The sequence below is a fragment of the Hyperoodon ampullatus genome (assembly GCF_949752795.1).
Source record: "Hyperoodon ampullatus genome assembly, chromosome: 9".
NCBI lineage: Eukaryota > Metazoa > Chordata > Mammalia > Artiodactyla > Ziphiidae > Hyperoodon > Hyperoodon ampullatus.
Genome location: NC_136922.1, coordinates 9,145,332 through 9,166,523, shown reverse-complemented (window position 1 = coordinate 9,166,523; position 21,192 = coordinate 9,145,332). Strand labels below are relative to the sequence as shown.

Here is a 21,192-nt window from a genome sequence, read left to right as displayed (position 1 = left end):
GTGTTGTAATGTGTTTTCATATCTAGCAAGGCTAAACTACAGAGTATTCCATAATTACAGTGGAGTCAATGCTTGGAGGGACAGTAGAGAGCATCTAGTTCACCCGTTAATTGTATGAAGAGAATGAAGGCAGGGGCGGTTCTGAGAGTCATTCAGCATTCTACAGCAGTTCATAGAAGAGCCAGGAACTAGAACAAAGATTACCTGGCTAGTGTCCTAGTACTCATTCTTCTGAGCCATGCTAATAACTATAAACATATTCCCATAGACCTCAATACTTCTCACATTATTCTTGATTTAAGTTTCTTTGTGAGTATTTTTCTATTCTACTTTTTTATGCTCCTGAAACTTCACTTTTCTATATGCTTATGAGATTTTCATTATCATGCTTACCTATAAATACCTATATCCCATGAATACTAATAGAAAACAAACCAAACCTGTCTTTCAGCATCCTTTGTCATGGTCTATTTACTTGCTCATTAGAATCCTGAGTGAGATTGTTCTAACGTTGAAAAAAATCCCAAAGCAATGCACAAGTGAACAGTAAAACTTCCACTGACTAACTAGGCAGTTATCTGCCAGAGGCAGTCATCAGCATGTTAATGAGATCTATGGATGACAATAAATGCAAGGCGTGGAAAGCACTACTGAGTGTATGAACACAATACATACATATCTAACTTCTATTATATTTGAGAAGTCTGAAACGGTGATGTAAAAAATATGGAAATATGTGATGGTGTTTCACACAATGATTCAGAGACAAAAACTTTGTCCTCTCCAAAATGAGAAGAAGAAGGCAAGCTTAAGAAAATTTTTTAAAATAGTACCAGATTACATCAAGATAACAGGTCAACAGCTCCAGGGCTCTGGCATAGAAGCAAAAGCAGATGTGGGAATTGAAGGATATTAAAGTCCAGGAAGTCACTGCCTGGGGTGGTTTCATATAAGCATCTGGACCATTTAAAGAACTAGGAATCCATCATACTCTCAAGCCAATTACAGAGTTTATAGTTCTAGATAATTATGCTATCACCTAGATATTTCTAACTAAATCAGCAGTTATTACATTAGATTTGCCGGAAACACTGTACTAAAATAAAGGATCTGGGCATTTTTTCAGTTGAGTGGGATTAGCCGCATGATGTTAATGGAAGAAATATCCAATTTGTCCAAAGCTAAAATATCTAAAATGCCTCAGTAGAGGCAGTATGGGGTGAGAGTTAAATCAAAATGCATCACTTCTTATCTAGAAAGCACAATGGACATTAGCAGAAAGTTGAAAAGGATCATACAGATTAGAAACTACAAAGAATCATTTGAATTGATAACTTCCACCCAGAGATAGTAGAAAAATAATGCATGCCTCCCATTTATACTAATCAGAGAATTAAATTCAGATGCCTCTCATCAATATGGACAACGACTTTTAACAGGAACAGTTAAGTCATGAAGTTTTATTTTCCTTTCAATCTGGGTTAGTATGTGAAATTGTTACTATGAATTGTTACTTTCAGAAATCTAGTTTGCATACTATAAACAAATGAATCCAGTAATGATTGCCTCTCTCAGTGACAATCATCTGTTAATTACTCAAGACTTTCTGATCTGAACTCTTTTAGGAACTGAAATTCCAAGGAAATGCTCACTTTCTTTTCCCATAGCTCTAAAGGATTCATTAGTCGCACCTACAGCTTTAAAATATAGGGATAATTAGGGAGTTTGGGATCAACATGTACACACTATATATTTATAATGGATAACCATTTTATATTTAAAATGGATAACCAAAAAGGACCTACTGTATATTACAGGGAACTCTGTTCAGTGTTATATGGCAGCCTGGATGGGAGAGGAGTTTTGGGGAGAATGGATACACGTGTGTATGGCTGAGTCCTTTTTCTGTGCACCTGAAACTATCACTATATTGTTAATCGGCTATACTCCAATATAAAATAAAAAGTTTAAAAAAAATAAAATAAAATATAGTGGGAGTAAATGCACACATAGGACAAAGTGTGATAAATGTAAAATGTCTTTAAAATGTATATAATATGGTATGAACTTCTTTTCTAAGATCTGTTAAAGTAAAATCCATTTGTTAAATACACTTACATATATAATTTTCCCAAGCCTGAATCAGAAAGAGTTGTGATTCAATACATCTTGTTTTTAAATGTATGCCTTATATTTTGCTTTCATATAATAAAAAATAAAGAATAAAAAATTAACATTATTTAAGATTCTTCATTACAACAAAACAAATTACATTAAAATATCTAAGTGATGTTACTTAAAAAAAAAATTCAGGGGTAGCAAAAGCTGAAACTGTGTATCTTGGTTCTTCAAATCTAAACAATAGAGTTTCCCCTAAATTCTACTTAGGATTTAGAAAAAATCATTGTTAACATTTGGTATATAAGATTTCTTTTCAGTGCTCTTATTATTTTTTAGTGTTTCTGTGTGTGTGTCCATATGTTTATATATTTATACTATGAATACTTTTTTTTTTACATTATACAGCATGTGTACATGCTTGTGTAAATAGGTATATGTGTTAGTTCATATATACTCCCATAAGAATACAAGATTATTGGGCTTCCCTGGTGGCGCAGTGGTTGAGAGTCCGCCTGCCGATGCAGGGGACACGGGTTCGTGCCCCGGTCCGGGAAGATCCCACATGCCGCGGAGCGGCTGGGCCCGTGAGCCACGGCCGCTGAGCCTGCGCGTCCAGAGCCTGTGCTCCGCAGCGGGAGAGGCCACAACAGTGAGAGGCCCGCGTACCGCAAAAAAAAAAAAAAAAAAAAAAAAAAAAAAAGAATACAAGATTATAGTCCCATATGCTTTTTTTTTTTAATGCTTAATGTTATTTCATGCTACAGGTAAGTACTGAATCAGAGTTTTTTTAAATTAAAGCTCTGATGGTGGGTTGTTGCCTGGGAAGTGAATAATAACTAGGCACAAGGTAATGTGGAAAGGCAGGCACTAAAATGGAGATAACTGCACACTGAGAATTTAATTCACTTAAACTTCCTGAAATGCTGACCTGGGATATGTTAGCTATATTTCTGCTTTTTCTTTATTGATTTCATTCTCATTTGGTTTTGTTTTCTATTTTGTGCCATTTTGTAAGCTACCTCAAATATTTTTTGACAATTTTACTCATTAATAACCCTAATAAAAAGTTAAAAAACTGGAAAGTTAAGGCTAATTATTTTTATTATTTATTTATTTATTTATTTATTTATTTATTTATTTATTTATTTATTTTTGGCTGCACTGGGTCTTTGTTGCTGTGCACAGGCTTTCTCTAGTTGCGGAGAGAGGGGGCTTCTCTTGTTGCAGAATACGGATTCTAGGAGCATGGGCTTCAGTACCTGTGGCATGCAGGCTCAGCAGTTGTGGCTCACAGGCTCTAGAGCACAAGCTTAGTAGTTGTGGCAGATGGGCTTAGTTGCTCCGCGGCATGTGGGATCTTCCTGGACCAGGGATCAAACCCATGTCCCCTGCATTGGAAGGCGGATTCTTAACCACTGAGCCACCAGGGAAGTCCCCTATTATTTATTTTCAAATGAATTTATTTGTTAACACAAAAATCTCTAATGCTCTCTTTCACTGTAAGTATATATGCAGTAACTAGATGATATGTCTATAGAGTTGGGGGATGGGCGACATGAATAAATGCTGTTGGTCTCTAGATTGTTTCAGGAGCCAGGATGCCCACTGGAATAAGGGCACCATGAGTTAAATATCATATCCATCCCTGCTCACCTTCCCCTCTACCGTCCTCTCTTTTCTGATGACTCTCCAGAAAGTCTTCATATATTTACAGGTGTGACTTCTTACTGACATCAGACACAGTGAGAGCTAAATTTATCATGAGCTAAAAGATACCTTGATCCTCCAAAACATCATAGTGTCATTTGTTGCCAAATTACCTTATAACCAACTTCTGATTACCCAGAGAAGATTATCCGATTACTGAGCAGTTAAATAAGAGCATTTCCCTGTTCTCCACGGCTAATTTCTCCTCTAAGGGGAGTGGAGGAGGCTGGATTTGAGTAGCTAAAATAGGCAGCTGCCCAGGTGATATAACTTGAGATGACTGAGAAGAAAAAGTCGTCTCAAACTTTTAACTCATTGCTCTCCATTCTTAGAGAAGTCTTCTATAAGACCCTGGAATATTTTTCTTTACAGTTGTCAAGGACTCCTTTTAAAATTCTACTACCCCATGTTGGGGAAACTCTTTTTTAACACTCCAGGCTTACTAACAGTCTATGGAGGCCTTCAGGGAAACCAGAGACCGGCATCTCAGCATGTGTGTATTAGGAAAAGGCATTTTTCTTATGCATCACCTTGCCCACTCACGTGGTACCTTTGTGCAGAGTACACTGTAGAAAGGTGTGCTCTGTAGAAAAAACTGTAGGTTTTGTACTCAGCAGCAAAACCTAAGTGAGCTGGACATACGATGCTAGGAAGGGAGCGGGGCAAGTGCTAGTGTGCTAGTCCTGGGTTGCCCTATCTCGTAACCAGAAAAACCTTATAATGGTGCTCGTCTATGAAGCCACCGCTTTATAATGCTGTTTTAGTTACCTGAGTTGAGGCAATACTTTCATCTGTACAGATAATCAAAATTGACTACATCTGGAAATACCATGTAGGAAAACAGAACAAAGCAAAACAATACTAAAAACTTGAGTTTACACACCAACCAGTATCATAAATATACACAGTATTAATACAGTTTAATATTCTTTTATTTTAAAAGGCCGAGGGTGTGGCAATATAAGTAAGAACTTTTACAGTTTTTCTTAGCTGTCCCTTATAAATAGGTGGCTTTCTGGGCACAAGAAGGAAATATTAACCTTTGGCATCTTCCAAAGTGAGTCAGCCCTCAAAGCCAGATTACTCATGACAGCTGTCGCACCATCACAGGTAATATGACACCAAAATGACTGAAGTTGGGGATTTTTTAGTTTTCAAATTGAAACCCCAGAACTGGGGTATGGTAGAAATGCTTTAACTTCTTTGGGATTATCTCTGTGTTCCTCTTTAATCTCAGTGTATCTGCTCAGTCTTTGTCACCTGTTTGGGCCTCTGAATTTCTGTATGGCATGGCCCTGAGGTTAGTTCTGGCAAGCATTTTGCACTGTCAACACTTTTACAAACAGAGAAAAGAAATAGCATGCCAGCTCATTTCACTCGGGGTCTCTGTGCTGGCCTCAGCCTCAGCTCTGTGATACAAGGTACAGGTTAGATGGTGACAATGGAAGGCTTTTGTTTCCTCTGTCAGCTCCCAGAGAGTGTCAACCACACATGAAATAATGCCTTGTTTAAATAGCACTTAGACACGCTTCACATTGTTTCCAAAATGTTCTACCCACATCATTCCTACAATCAAGGGAAATGTTGGATTTGATAAGAGACGAGAAGAAAAGTAAATTTCAATAACATCTTATTGGAAGCTGAATCCCCAGCTGGGAAATGAATTTACAATACAAGAAAGCAGAAAGTAAATATACCTAAGTGAGGCTTTGTTAGCAGTTCCCTCTGCTTTTTCAGAATAGCTTAACTGAAGTCCTACCAAGATAGAAACGATCACTTAGCAATCCACATTTGAAAGGCATTTAATGGAGCAGCTCAATTCCTAATTGAACTAACTTTTTAAAATAAAAGAGCAATAATTAAGAATTATTATGCATGGATAACAAAATTGGATTCTCATATAGCTGCTTATTTCCTCATATTTTGATGAAATACAGACTGCTCAGAATTTGAGGGTAGAAGACTGCAATGTCTGTCTCTGCTTCGGGCTAAGAATTCCTCAGGGGCAAAGTTCTTGAGTCTCAGTTTCCTCTCCTCTGTGACCCTAATGCTTGCAGACACACTAACACATAGTAAGTGCTTAATGATTAAAAATTATAATTTTATAACTTATTAAATAATTTTATTTAATAAAATGCAAAATGTATTTTAGATTTACTCTCTTTTCAAAATGAAAATCAATTGGGGTGGAGTACAAAACTGATAATACTCAACACATATACATGAAAATGCATTTGGTGCTATATATATTGACTATAATGTATAGATTTTGTTTAGCTGATCAGTTTCATAACTGAGAGAAGTCATTCAAGAGAATAGGACTGTTGGCAGAGACTGAAACAATCTGTAATCACAAATTATGGTTATGACTTTTCTCAATTATTTAAGATTTCACTATGTATTGATGGCCCATGCCCTTTCTAGGCACCATAGGGACACAAAGATGAATAACACAGAATTCCATAGAGAATATTTTGAGAAAAATGACTGCAGATATTATACATGAAACATACACATTTTTATTTGACACTTGTCTGTGGCATAAGCCAGGATCTCTGCCATTAGCTGGATGATCTAGGGAGAATCATACAATATCTCTAAGGCTTGTTTTTTTCCTATGAAAAGAATAAATAACATCATAGTCCCCTTTAGCATATTCTATATTATTCTGGAATATTCTACACTGTGGCTATTATTTTTTCATTCTCTTTATCCTTCATACCATTGCCCTGTGTTTCAGCTACGTTTGACATCTTTGGCATTCCACTGTTTCTGGAATCTGCTCTTCCTTGGTTTGTTTCCATAACACAACCCTAGGCTGGTGTTTGTTTTCTCAATCCTTTTCTAATGACTCCTCTATCTTTTATCACTTCCTCTGCATCTTCACAGATCCTAACACTCAATTCTGACTCTCTGTGATTCTATCTCTGGACTGTCTCCCTTAAAATGCTAATCAGTCTCACATAACACCTCTGTGCTAATCACTTTTACCTTTCTTCTCAATCAGCCTCCACTGATTGCCATCTCCTTTGAACTCCAACAGGACATATTGACAATTCTACACACTGAAAACTCAATTATATAGCATTCTGTGCCATTACATATATGTCAAGTTCATCTCCCCTCATGGACTGTCAGATTTTCATGTCTAGGGACATGTTTTATATCACCATTTTATTTCTAGCATTTGGTGAATGAGGCACCCATAGAACTCCATTAGTAAATCATTCAGTGGGTAACGGACTTAAGCCTCTGAGGCTGTAAATCTGGTACCTCTGACACATACTAAATAACTGGAATCAGTCTGCCTTGTTTTCTGCCTTTATAAAGCACTGGATGGCACCCTTTCAACATCATAGTTAAGGTTTCAAGAAGCCAGTTTAGTTTGTATAACCCTGTAAAAACAATTTAATGTTTTTTTTTTCATGACAAAAGTGTTTTTATAAAATGTGGTGATTTCCCTATGCTAGAGATTATAAAGAAAGAAAAAAATTCAGTAATGTGGATGTTATATGTGAGTGATTTTGCTGTGAAGACTGCTGAATAATAGAAGCAAAAGAGATTTTAAAGGTTGCCAGGTCACCGCCCCTCCCCTTTTTATTGATGAGAAACCATACTTCTAAATTAAGTTGTTAGTTTCAAAGAGTGATTCACAACCTTGGATGTACACTAGAATCATGTGCTTCCAAAAAATACTGATTGCTGCCCCCTTACACACACACACACACACACACACACACACACACACACCCCTCAGAAGATTATGATTTAATTAGTTCGGAGTGAGTTCACAGCATTGAAATTCATTTTCTAATTTCTCCAGAACACTTTAATGAGAACCACACTAGCTTAAAATTTCTAGGCTTACAGCATGGTAATTTAAACAATAATACTGTGGTGTAGTTTCAAACAACATATGCAAAAACCAGTTATGAGCCATTATTCCTAGGTTTTAAAGTTAGCAAATATTTTAACAGTTATTTTACAAATCACTTGAAATATGTGTTAAAAACGTAAGTATAATTTAAACACCAAAGAATAACACTCATGCATCCACTTTATGAAACCCATTATTTCTAGTGAAATTTCTGATTAGTACCTTTCTTGAACAGCTTTTGGAGTTCTACTCTTTACCAATAGGTGGCACTAGTAATTTCTGTATTAAACTATATGGTAACTATGTTTCACACCCTTTAATGGAATACATTTTCTGTATATCTCCATTAAATGCCATTACAAGCTTCAGCTTGTGAAATTCATTTTTAATTTATCTGCATGTGTTTCATTTAAGCGCTTTAATTACCAGAGCACTTAGCATCATGAATACTGAAACTATGGATTGATTTAATGACACAATAAGGATTTTCTGCTTTAATCCTTAATTAGTTCACTGAACTTGAATCTATTTAATATCAGTGACTAGGATTTTATTAATGATAATATTTTTTCAAAGCAAAAGCAATGCAAACCACTGAGTTCCCTCTAAGAACAATATCAAATTAAGGTTATGATTTGTGAGAAATAACTTTAATGTTCAATTAAAATATACTTTGTGTTCATAATGTTTAGGTTTCCTATAACTTTAAGTAAAGATCTGTGTTAATCTAATACCACAGTACACTATTAAATAAAATATATAACTGGGTTTCAGTCGAGATAAATGATCTGGCTAATTAAGAGTTAATTCACAGTCTCCTCCTGTTCCTCTTCCTCATACTCTTCTCTGAAAACCACCACTTGAATTTGCACGTAATAATAATTTATACCACAAAATATCCACCTATATGATTTTCCTTCATCAAACAGTAAGAAAGATACTAACTAGCACTAATTGTGGCCTAACTCTATTCCTACCATGTGCTGGTGTCTAGATTAAAGTTGTTTTTCCCAATTTCTGGAGTTTCTGTGGTTGATAAAATACTATGTAACAGCTTTTACTGTGATCCTTAGCTCAGGCAAGCCAATTCAGCAAATACGCTTTTGGCTGAACTCAGTTCAACAAAGATCTCATTACCTAGGAAAAATTAAAAAGTCATATCAAGATAATAGAGTCATACATAGGGATGCCTTTTTTCTTTGTTTTTAAATTGGGTTGGGATGGTATATTAAAAAGGAAGTTTTGAGACCTAAAATATCTCTTTCAGAGACATATAACCAATTAGCCACAAAAAAATATTACTGAATCACTAATTCAGATTGTGGAGCTAGCCTTATTATCTTCCTATGAGGTTCCCTATATGCTGGGAAATGATTTTCTCAGCCCGGAGTTATGTTGTTTTTTTCTAAAAAGATTAGACACAGCATAAGCAAGATATAAATGTATAAAGTTTCTCTTGCTCTCAGAGGTTCTGTGCATCTATGTCAAGAATGATTAAAAATTGAGTGGTAGCAAAGTAAAGAGTGAAGTTGAAGTGCATTTTCATTCAGCAACTTAAACTTGGCCATTTTGTTGTTAGAGTCATTTCCAACACTTCTTTTCCCCCTTCATAATGCATGCAATAATAAATGGTGGTTTTTTTTTTCCATTCTATGTGAGAAAAACAGAATTTTTGTTATAGTATGACTCACTTTATCTCCTTGCTCCCAAATCCCTGCTTTTCTGGTGTTCTGCAATCAGACATGCTATTACTGCTCTTCTGTGAAGTGCTCTATTAGGCATTTTGAAACCCATTCCTCTTAGGAAATGTGTTCTGCTATTTATCACTATCTACTCTTGAGAGAGTGGTGATGTTAGTAAAAGACTGCTTATTTTTTAAAAAGTTCTCTCTGGTTCAACCACTGAACTTAAGAGTAAAGGTACCTCAATAAAAGTTATAACCCTGAGGTGCACTGGTTTTCAATCCTTAGTACACATGAGAATCACTTGGCAGTAGGGTTATGGAATTTAGCCAACAGAAATACAGCACACCCATTTCAATTTGAATTTCAGACAAATAACCAATAACTTTTTTTAGTGTAAGGATGTCCCATGCAATAGCTGCGACATTTTCATACTGAAAAATTTTGTGGGTTTTCTGACATTCAAATTCAACTGTGCGTCCTCTATTTTATCTGGCAACCCTACCTGGAGGGCTTGTTAAAACACAGATTACTGGTGTCACCCTCAAAATTTCTGATTCAGTAGGATTTAGCCCAAGAATTTTCTTACAGGTTCCCAGGTGATGCTAACGTTGCTAGTCTGGGGACCATAGTTTTGAATACCAGCACATAACGCATAAGACTTAAGACTGCAAGACAGACTAGAGTTTGAATCCCATGTCTGCTGTTTAAACCTGTGTAACCTAAATTATTTACTTGAGTGCCATAAACCTTGGTTTCCCCACTTGAAAAAAGGGAAATATTAATAATATTAGTAACGATGACATGTAATAATTCAGAGTGCTCAGCAAAATACAAAGTGCTCAATAAAGGTTAAGTCACAATTTCATCATAGAGGACAAAATTTTAATTGAGTTCTGCATTTCCAAAATTGTCTTATTTAGAAGAGTAGAACTATAGCAAGTCAACTGGGTTTTTTACATGAGAAAAAGTGGAGAAGAAAGTTTACTATAAAATAGCCCAGCATTTTAAGACTTCTCGAAGACATAAAAACACTAATAAAGAAAGTGAAACTCCAAGCGAGGCATTTTCCAGACTTATGTGACAATGGAACAACATCCCCTCCAGCACAGGGAAGTAATTTAAACACATAGTTTTCCACGATAAACCAGTTTAGGAAATAGGGCTTCACAGGGCATCTAAATGCAAAATGACATAATTACAAACAAGGATTGCTTTTGCTACATGGAAAAAAATATTTCTTTCAATTTTTGTTGATATCTAGCAGTTTGGCTGAAACTGTAATGCATTCATTCTTCATTTATTGAACATCTAAATTGTGTACAGAAAACTATGTGCTATAATGATACAAGGAAGAGTTATATAAGAAATACTGCCCTTAAGCAACTCACAGTCTGGCACTTAAAATATTTAACAATGGGTACTGACCTTAATGTTCCTCTTACTGTGATTAAACTTTAGACAGTTTCCTTCCTCACTACAGGTCCTTGACCTCCCTTTTTTAGCATTTACTTTAGAAAACTTACAATTGTAAATTCCTTCTCTTCCCCTTGGAGATGTAAGTCTTCTACAACCCAGAAATGTCTTTCTCAAGGACCTGGAGTCATCCATTTGAAATATAATCCCCAAAGTAGATAATGCCCCTATCTCCCTGTCTCTATGGGAGAATAGGAATCTAACTTTATTAAGTGACAATTAGCAAACACAGATGGCCTAATCACACTGACCAACATCCTCCACTACTTTTTCATTAGTTTCCCTCAGTATTTAAAAATCCTCCACCTTTTGTTTCAGCATACTTGAGTTGACTCTCTCTCTCTCTCTCCTATTGCAATAGTCTTGAATAAAGTCTTCCCTGACATTTTAAATGGTCTAGTGGAGTTTTTCTTTTACAGTACTAACCATAGTTTACCTTGTATATTGTTAAGTTTATCTAGTCTAGTATATTGTTAATGAATCTGATTAACAACAAACAAGGCTTGAAGGTGGTACCTAATGTTAAATATGCTGAATACCACCCTGCTGGTAGGCTGTGGGCTTAGAAGGAAAAAGCACTGCCTTAAAAGTCTTGGAACTTGTTTGAATCTCACTTCTACTTCCTACCACTTATGTGGCCTTGGGAAAAATCTTTGACTTTTCTGAATTTTTTTTCCTCATCTGTAAAATAGGGATAACAAAAGTCTACTTTCCGAATATACTATGATCCTGGGAAAAGATAAACAGAGTAGGGGAAAATGAGGTAGTCTGTAAGGAGCAAATAGTCAAGGAGGCACTCAGAGAAGAGCTGGGTCATGTTACTGGTGAAGGGCCAGGAAAACTCTCGAACATCACTTACTGAATTCCTTAGCACTCCCTCAGGTTGCTTCTCTGCTTGCTCTAAAAGAACAAGTTTTTCTAAAATCCTGGTCCCTCTTAAAGATGTTCTCTTCTGCTATTCCTCCTCCTTCAAAGGCCTGGTTCTTCAGCTTCTCCTGAGTTATCTCCTTATTTAAAAAATGCTCTCTCATTTATTTCTATATTATTGACAACCAGTCATCCTGTGTTTTGAATGTCTCCCTTGGATTGGACTCTTTGGTCAGGTTAGTTCTCTAGCTCAGCCAAGACACTTCTTTTTGAAGGAACCAAAGCCCTATGCCTTTTTGATTTCTATCCATTGCCCAAACTGACAGTCATACTCCATATTGTTATTACTGAGCAAGAGAAACACACTGCAACCTGGGAAGAGCCCCCAGAGGGATTACGTACTGATGTTTGTCACTGCAAACCAAGTCACTGTTAAAAGTGAACTACTTTAGAACATTATTGTGCTCCACCAGGGCATCTGCTTTTCTTACTGAGTAAATCAATAGCCCTCTCAAGCCAAAAACCACATTTGATTCAACCTCTTCAGTTTGAAATACATGAAATTGGCATTTACTATAACACAAAATTTACAATGGTTGGAGCTTAATTTAATTAGTCCCAGCACTGATTTTTAATGAGCAAGTCTTAGAAGGCACTGATTTAAACTTTACTAAAGAGTACCAGACATTTGCCAAATAAATACTATGGGGATCAAAATGAAAATGATGATATTAAATGAGTACATTCCTATCTGTAATCTGGAATATAAAGGAATTTAGGAGAAAGTTATGATTCTTTTTAGCATGGCCTTAGTTATCAACCAATACTGAGTAATTTCTATAGATTTAGTACATGTCTACATCATGTAGGATGTTCAACAACAGAATAACCCTTAGTCTCTGCTTTCAAAGCACAGTTAGTAAGATACATATACACCTGTGAACACTTAAATAATGACTAGGAGAGAGGACCTGGAGGAGACTTCCTGAGACCACTCAGAATTGATCTAGTCTTTGTAGAAATATGATCAAATATCTGTAAAGGAGAATGCGAGGACAAAGCAAAGATAAACTGGAAAAAAGGGAAGTATGTTGACTGGGAGAAAAAGTTGAAAACCAGATAATGGGACTGATATTGTTTCTTGGGAGAACTACAGATATTATAAAGATAGCTACAGACAAACAATGCAATCTACGTTGTAAGGAGCATCAGAAAATCCTTGTGAAGGGAAAAAACAGATGAGAGATGTGTTTTAGGAAATTTCTCCATATAGAATGGTTTGAAGTAAGAAGGGAGTAAGAAGACTCCTTGGGAAGCTGATGCCACAATACAATTTTCTTTAACACAATCAATGGTGCTAAAAGGTGATTCAAGAAGACACAATGAAGAATAAGAATAAGGTTTGGATGTGGAATGACTTTCCAGGGGAACATGCTCTAAATGATGTTTCAAATAGGCGACATGTCTGTCTAGAAATGTATACTTGGGAACGACTCATACAGAGATGACAACGCAGGCAGTGAAATGCATAAGCTAAAGAAGTCAATGTGTGCTGACCATGAAAATGATGATACCCAGGGATTAGGGATAGATAACAGTTCAAGAAGTTAAATGATCAGGGACTACATGCATCTTCTAGAATAGTGGTCCTTAAACTTTATTGGGCATGAGAACCACTCGAGGGCTGCTTGTTCATAATGCAGAATCGAAAGATGTAGGGTTGAAGCTAGGAAATGTGAATGTTGAACAGAAGCCCCAGGTGAGGTTGCTGCAGGTGATGCTGTGACCACACTGGGACATACCTTAAGAGAGGTGTGGAATATAATAAAAACAACTGCCTTTAATGATACAACTTTAGGTTGCCTTGATATCTGAAAAGTGGTCTTCACATTTTTCCTTGCATTCTGCTTCAGGCTGGTATCACACATTAAAAAACAAAAACAAAAATCAGAAACACTGAAATTTGAGAGAGGGTAAAAGTCTGCAATACCAAAAAACAGAGCATAAAAATGATTGCTAATTCATCACTGCAGATTAAGATGTGTACTATTTTTCTGGAGAAGTCTTTCAAAGTATCCTGGATAAAATGAACTTTTAGAAAAAGCAAGTTTGCTTTTATTGCCACACTGTATCAGAATACCTGATGATATTCAGAATAGAATATCTGTTTCCAGTGTAGGTATCTTCAATAGATTGGTGACAGTATCATTTCAGTTAGTTGTGTTCTTGGAAAGTTTTATGTACTACATTAACTTATTCACTCTATAACATGAAATAGAGTTAGAAAGCTGTCTAAAGTGTGAATGAATATTTAAAAATTAATCAGTTTCCCACTTTCAATTGAAGATTATGCTATATATATATACAATTTTTATCATTCCTGTGAGATCTCTATTTTTTCATGATTCCTCCCAATTATTTCTACTATAAATTTTTTGACACATGAGTTTTATCAATGTGGAAAATTAGGAATCTATGCAAATAAAGGGATCACTGAAGAGATCCTTTTCTCTAGAATGAAATGACTAATAAAAGTTCTAAATATATTTTAACACAATTAATTACTCAGAAAATTTTGTGTGAAAATTTCCAAGTTTAATAGCATTAGTCTCATTAAGCAAGCTGTATTTTATCAGAAATATACATTGCCTGTGAGGCATTGTAAAATCTTGCAACTTCAGTTCCCTCTGGTGGCAGAACCTTCAAAGTAAAACTGTCAGCAACACTGGAGAGGGCTGTGGACTTGCTTGCATTTATAACCTCAAGATGAGAACAAATATAAATGGCTTACTCCTATGTATTGAGATAGCTTTGGCATTATCTTCTCACTGACATCCTTGGGTCAGTGAGAAGTTAATTAAAGATGGAGAAGAAAGGATGCTGATTTTATATCATCATTTTTTTCTCAACAAAGGAAAAAGCAAGTTAAAGAGTTACTTCACTGAAGCTGAAGAAGCATATATTCAAGAAGCTGATTTGGATAGTAATTTTCAAATTAATATATCTACTACATTTTTTAGGTGAAGACATAGCAAAAAAAAAAAAAAAAACAGAGAGAAGAATAAAAGAAGACAATGCAAGAGATAAAAAGATAAAGAGGAGAACCCTGGACGCCCCACTCATCAGGAGAGTCTCTTAGGTAGGAGGAAATCACTGGGCATAGTGACATGGGGCATTCAGAAAGATGGTCTTATAAAGATAAAAGTTTTATTTTGAGTTTCTTTCAAAACAAGGGATATTTCAGGTCATTTGAGGCAATCAGAAGTCCAAAAATTTAAGTGAATGACAGAAGCTTAACAGTTAGTTAAGCAATAGAACCAGGACTAAATCCCAAACTTCTGACTTTAAATTTATTTTTTGGTATATTACACTTTACAAATTCAGAGTTTAAAGCTGGGAAGGACAAAAGGGAATCACAGATTACTGCATGATAAGAGGCATATGTTTAAAAGAATCCCAGATGTGGTCAAATGGCTGACCATATTCTATTTTCTGTAACATGAAGCTTAAATATGCCACTGATTTTTGTAATCCTAGTGAAATACAGCCTCCAAAATATAATCATGTGTGCTTTTGCTTCTGAACCTTGAAGCCAAGAAATCTGTAGGATTATATATCCCTCAGGGTTCAGACATTTAATAATACAATAGAATAGGGTTTAACTTTAAACTCCTTCTAATCCACAGATTCTAAAAATCATTTGGAGGTGTAAATATCAATGAGATACACACAAATGCATTGAACACTGTAGTAATTTTTTTAACCATAAATCCTTAAATTTTAACTTTTCCAAACAACAATAAAGCAGAAAGCATCCTTGGAGTGACCAAGAGGTGACTATGATTTATTTATTAATATTTGTTTGCATAATTTAGTTATTGCTGTTTAGCTACCTAACAGCCTTTACCCAATTCCACTCATTCCTTTTTATTGTTAATAGGATCTAGATTTTACTTACCTTCCTGGGAGGGGCCTTATCCTTCACAGAAGATGGGCCTCAGCACCAATCATAACTAGCTAAATCCAATCATGGTGTTCAAATTATTACTTTTACCAGTGACTGGCTCAGGTAGAGCATGTGATATAATAATGGCCAATAAGACATAAAAGGAAGTCAGTTAGGAGGTTCTGGGAAAGCTTCTCTGCTCTTAAAGAGCAGAGAACTGAGGAACTGAGTTTTTAACAGAACCACCTACTTCTGGACTTATTATTATGTATTAAAATAAATATCCTCATTGTTTAAACCACTTTTAGTTGCCTTTTCTGTTACTTGCAGTCAAGAGTGCTGATATAATTTGTCTCTGAGCTTTTACATCTTATAATAGGGTCAACTGTAGGTAAAACAGTAGGTTGAGACAGGTCAAGTTAGTCATTACCAACATCATCTATGGTAGACAGACCCTTCAAAGCCCAACTTATTTTCATCTATCAACCTGCAACTCTTACTGAACATTTACAAATGGACATACATTTGTAAAAAAAACTGTAAGGTATAGCCCCTGCCCTCAAGCAGTTTCTAATATGTACTCCAAATGGTTTGACATGGCCCTGGACACCCCACTAGATCACACACTTTTAATAAAAGCTCCATACTGTGGTCTTTCCCAATTTTTCACCCTCTTACTTATGAATTAATTTCTGAGATATTTTGATATTTCTCTCTCCTTCCCTCCCTCCCTCCTTCCCTCCCTCCCTCCCTCTATCTCTTCTAGAAAAATGGTGATTGATGCAATGAGAAAGTTAAGTCATAATGAAAATATTATTCCTATTTAAATAGTTTACATTGTTTCATCTCAATAGGTTATCTTTTTGTTTGTTTGTTTGATTTTTTGCAGTACGCGGGCCTCCCACTGTTGTGGCCTCTTCCGTTGCGGAGCACAGGCTCCGGACGCTCAGGCTCAGCGGCCATGGCTCACGGGCCCAGCCGCTCCGCGGCATGTGGGATCTTCCCAGACCGGGGCGCGAACCCGTGTCCCCTGCATCAGCAGGCGGCCTATCAACCACTGCGCCACCAGGGAAGCCCTCAATAGGTTATCTTTAAGAACTTAGTTCTGACTTAAGAATATCAGTAGTTTCAATTAGTGTTCAGTTGTATTTTGTGGCATTTTCCCAGGTAATAATCATCTACAATATACATATAAATGATTTACATACAGAAAAATATGTGCTTATCCCCTAAGCATGGCCCCTGTTTTTGAATTAAAAGTACAGTAAACAAGCCAGAATAATAAAAAGTACACTCTCTTTTCTCTAATTTTATTAAGTTGTATTTTAGACTTAAAAATAATTACCTGGAACAGTTTAAATGACAAAAATATTTATTTAAATTAACTTTATATATGACAAAAAAGACAAAGAGAACTAGAGTAAACCCAACTCCAAATTTCTTGACTTTCATGAAGTTAATTTGGCTTCATATAACGTAATATTCATTTTTTATTTACAATTCCCATTTAGTGACAAAAATTTAAGATGAAGTAGTAAAATAACAAAGGAAGATTGTTCTGTAAACCAGTCAGAGAAATATAACTCTTAGGGAATTAAAACAAATCTCTGCATCCTTTAACTCATGAAAAATAAACTATTTCCAAATGTATTTTTCACTTGTTTACAGTGATTTTAACAACTCTATCTTCCACTGCACACATTGACATTATTATATGTTTAAGAGACCCCTTTCTTTGGACCTCCTATTTTAAAATGCCTAATCTATAGGACTGGTAATAATCTGTCAAGACCAAGAAGATGAAAATATAATAATGCAAACTGCATTAAACTAATTAGGAACCCAGTTTAAATATCAATTATTAAGACTGCGGCACTTTCATTTTTATAATAAAAAACAACATCATTTGATTTTTAAAATGGCAACCAAAGACATTTAAAAAATATTTTTCTCTTAAGTTTTCAAATCTGACTTTTGTTCAAGAGAGTGCTCATACTGATTGTGCATGTCTGCTATTATTATACACATCCAATTTCTTAAGACTTTTTATCAGACTCCAATATGCTTGAGAAAAAGCTACTCAGTTCACAGTCTGATACTTATCTCTGATTTAAAACAGTCTTCAAACACCTTGTCAGAATCTGCCAGTGTATTGCTTTAGGCAACAAGTTCCTAACAATGCTCCATATGGCTACAGGAGGAAGTGTTGTCTATCAAATGCAGCACCTTCTCTTTTCCTTATCTTCAGACAAGTAGAGCCCTAAAACCTTGAGACCATAGCTTAATGTGGTTTGCACTACATTTCACTGACTGCAAAAAGCAGTGCTCTCACAAGCTGGTTTCTGTAGGCTTTTCTTTTACAATTAAGGGCAGAAATAACATCAAGAAGAATGATTGCTAATACTCTGAGAACTACTCTCTTCCAAAGAGGTTATCTTTTGAGTCGGTTTTTTAAACTTCTCAACTTGGGTTTGATAACCACAGAAGATGTATCAAGAGCCACAGAATGGGGCTAAATTAAAATAGTTAATGTATTTATTTAATCAGTCAAAAATATTTACTGAGCATCTTCTATAGATCAGGCAGTAGAAATTCAAACATGACTAGGACAGTCAGAGACTTCGGACCTAAGGGGATCTAGTGGGGAAGACAGTCAATTAAGCAAAAGTTGCAGGGGTGATCTTATTGAAGCAATGGTACAGCTAACTTAACTGGGGTGAGGAGTAAGGAAAGGCTTCCAGGAGGAAATGGCATGTATTTAATCAAGACTCCAGAAGAAGCCTGGGGAAGAGGAAGTGTTTTGAGGTTTTTTCAGATGTGGTTGGTATTAACACATTAAACGGAAGAGCAAATGGAACCAGTACACATAAAGTATTTAATATGTGCTAGGAGTTGTATATTTATTATCTCATTTAATTCTCACAACCAACCATTATGAATTGGATAGTATCTCCATTTAACGGAAGAGGAGACCGAGGTTCAGAGTGTCTTGATAAAGGGCCCAAGTTCATTCAGCTGTTAAATAGCACAGCCAGTGGTTTAACTCAGGTACATCAGACCCCAAGGCTCTTGCTCTCTTCAGCAAGCACAACTCCTGCTATTCCAAGAAGGAAAAAGGGAAGGAAGGAATATAGAAAAAAAAAAAAATCAACGCTATTAAGTCAATAGCGTAGAACTTGTACTCTAGACCACACAACCACTGCCATTTTCTTTAACTGAATATTTCCTTCATTTTCAAGGCTGGAATAGAACTACGCTGAGCCTTTTATCAGGGCTGCAAAAAGCCTTTGGGTTATATATTCTGTCACTAGGACTTAGAGCTGTTCAGCTATGATGCATGCCAGTCCAGCGATCCCTGTCCCAACTGTCTCTACCCGCTCCATCAGCTTCACCAACCAAACCTTTAAACCAAACCAGCCCTGCGTGTTACAGATTCCTATCTTGAGATTACCAGGGAGAGACTGATAATGGTGTCCTTGAAACTGGCAATTCCTCTGACTGGGCTGGCAGCAAGGAAGGATGCAGTGTTTTCCTGTATGTGTTCTTAACACCTGTGCTCCTCAAAGCATGGCCCTTGAAGCAGCTGCATCATTAGCCTCACCTGGGAGTTTATTACTAATATAGAATTTCAGATTCTATCCAAGACATACACACTGAATCAGAATCTATACTTTTAATGAAATCCCCATGTAATTCTTAAGCACTTTAAAGTTTGGGAAGTTCTGGTTTAGAACGGTAATGCTGCTGTTATGTTAACAGATGTCAGTTTTCTTCTACAGGACTTCTTCATTCCTTAATATGTTAATATTCACTGAGATCCCTTTCCAACAGCTTCGTACTGTTTCCAAGAATGGAGAGCGAAGGAATAGAGCAAATTATAGGACTATTAATCTGGAAAATCACTTAAAAAAATACATACTATTCCACTGTATTTAACACAGCCTGGATTTGGTTGAATAAATTCATTTCATTTTAAGGCCATTTATTTTTTCTGCATAATAATCCTTTTACATATGGATTTCTGTACAAACCTTTCCATTTTCCTAGGATATAGTCCTAGAATTTGAATTTTATAGTAAAAGAAATTATCATTTTACCAGCTGTTACATATTGATAAGGTTTAATGTTGGGATCAGGGACATAATTCAGATATCCTGGAGATCTTAGGAAAGTTAAGGAAATTGGGATCCTGAGAGGAGAATGTCCAAAGATAGAAAAGGTAAACAGACAATGACAGTTATTTTACCTACTTTATAGTGGTGGCTACACAACAGCTGTGACTCACAGAGGAAAGGATGATGCCTTTTTATTTAGCCAAGCACCAAAAACAGGCACATAGCAAATTATTTTGAAAGATCAGATAGACTTTTTGTTTGTTGTTATTGTTAAGTTGGTGCAGTTCCTATACCATATAAGGTGCAGACTTGGACTTCGCTCTCTGGCACAGGGCTCTTTACCAAACAGCAAAGCCATGGTTTTTGGAAGCAACTGAAACTGGAATCAAATTTACAGACCTCTGGCCAGACACGACACATGTGTCACTTTCCTATCCTAGTATACTGTTTCTAAGCTGTCCAAGCCCATGTGCTACAGCCTCTGCAGAGCTGAGGGCTGCACATCCACCTCCACATCCATTTGAGCAGGCACCACAGCATTTGAGGACCTCCTCTCTATGACCAGGTATGGCTCTGCCTATATATAGTATATGTTCCTCATTAAGTACCACCTCCCCCTCATAACTACTAAATGTGAAATAACATCACCACTACAAATTACATGAGAGGGCAGCAACTGTTAACACTTCTGATAGCTTATAGAAGTGTGAAGTTTGCTATACTGGAAATCATGTCTCAGTGAAAAGCATGCTTAATATTTGCTAATACCTTTGGGACAAGGTCATGAGATTTAATAGGTACCTCATGTTACTGAAATAGAGAAATCAATTAAGTAACTGATCAGACACTCATATAATCCTCTCTAATGGACTACTGTTGATGACCAGTGATATAACAGTTATCTCTGCACTAGATCACCTAGTTTTATTAGACAAAGATAAGACATTATATTTAGTGGTAAACGGAGGATAAGAATATAGATGAATTTCTTGAGCTCAGGCACCACTGGACTAGGACAGGGAAACCATTCAGTTTTCAAGATAAACTCACTTGGGAGTTGATTTAATTATTCCATAGCACACTGAGCACAATGTATAGCTTCTATTTCTGCAGTGTATTTTCTAGAAACCTTTGAGGTTGGAAAGGTTTCCAACTAAAGACTTGGAAAAAGGAAAACCTTTTTCCAAGTCTTTAGTTCACTCTATTTCTATCCTTGCACGAAGTAATTACTGTCTTGGAGTTGAGAAAAAAACTTAAGAAATAGAGAATAATTTTGAAAACCCAGTTTGGGTTATAGCTTCTCTTCATTTAACCATTGCTTCAATATTGAGCAGAATTCCAACTCCGCCTATTTTCTTCCTAAGTGATCGATCCTCTCTTGAGAGTTTTGATTATAACATT

At 36.1% G+C, this 21,192-nt stretch overlaps 1 protein-coding gene across 3 annotated transcripts in view; it reads right to left on the bottom strand.

The window, feature by feature from the left end:
* MAGI2 (membrane associated guanylate kinase, WW and PDZ domain containing 2) overlaps positions 1–21,192 on the bottom strand; it is a gene marked incomplete at both ends in the record, with an annotated part of 1,325,315 nt that overhangs the window by 1,123,847 nt on the left and 180,276 nt on the right. The window lies entirely within an intron of this gene.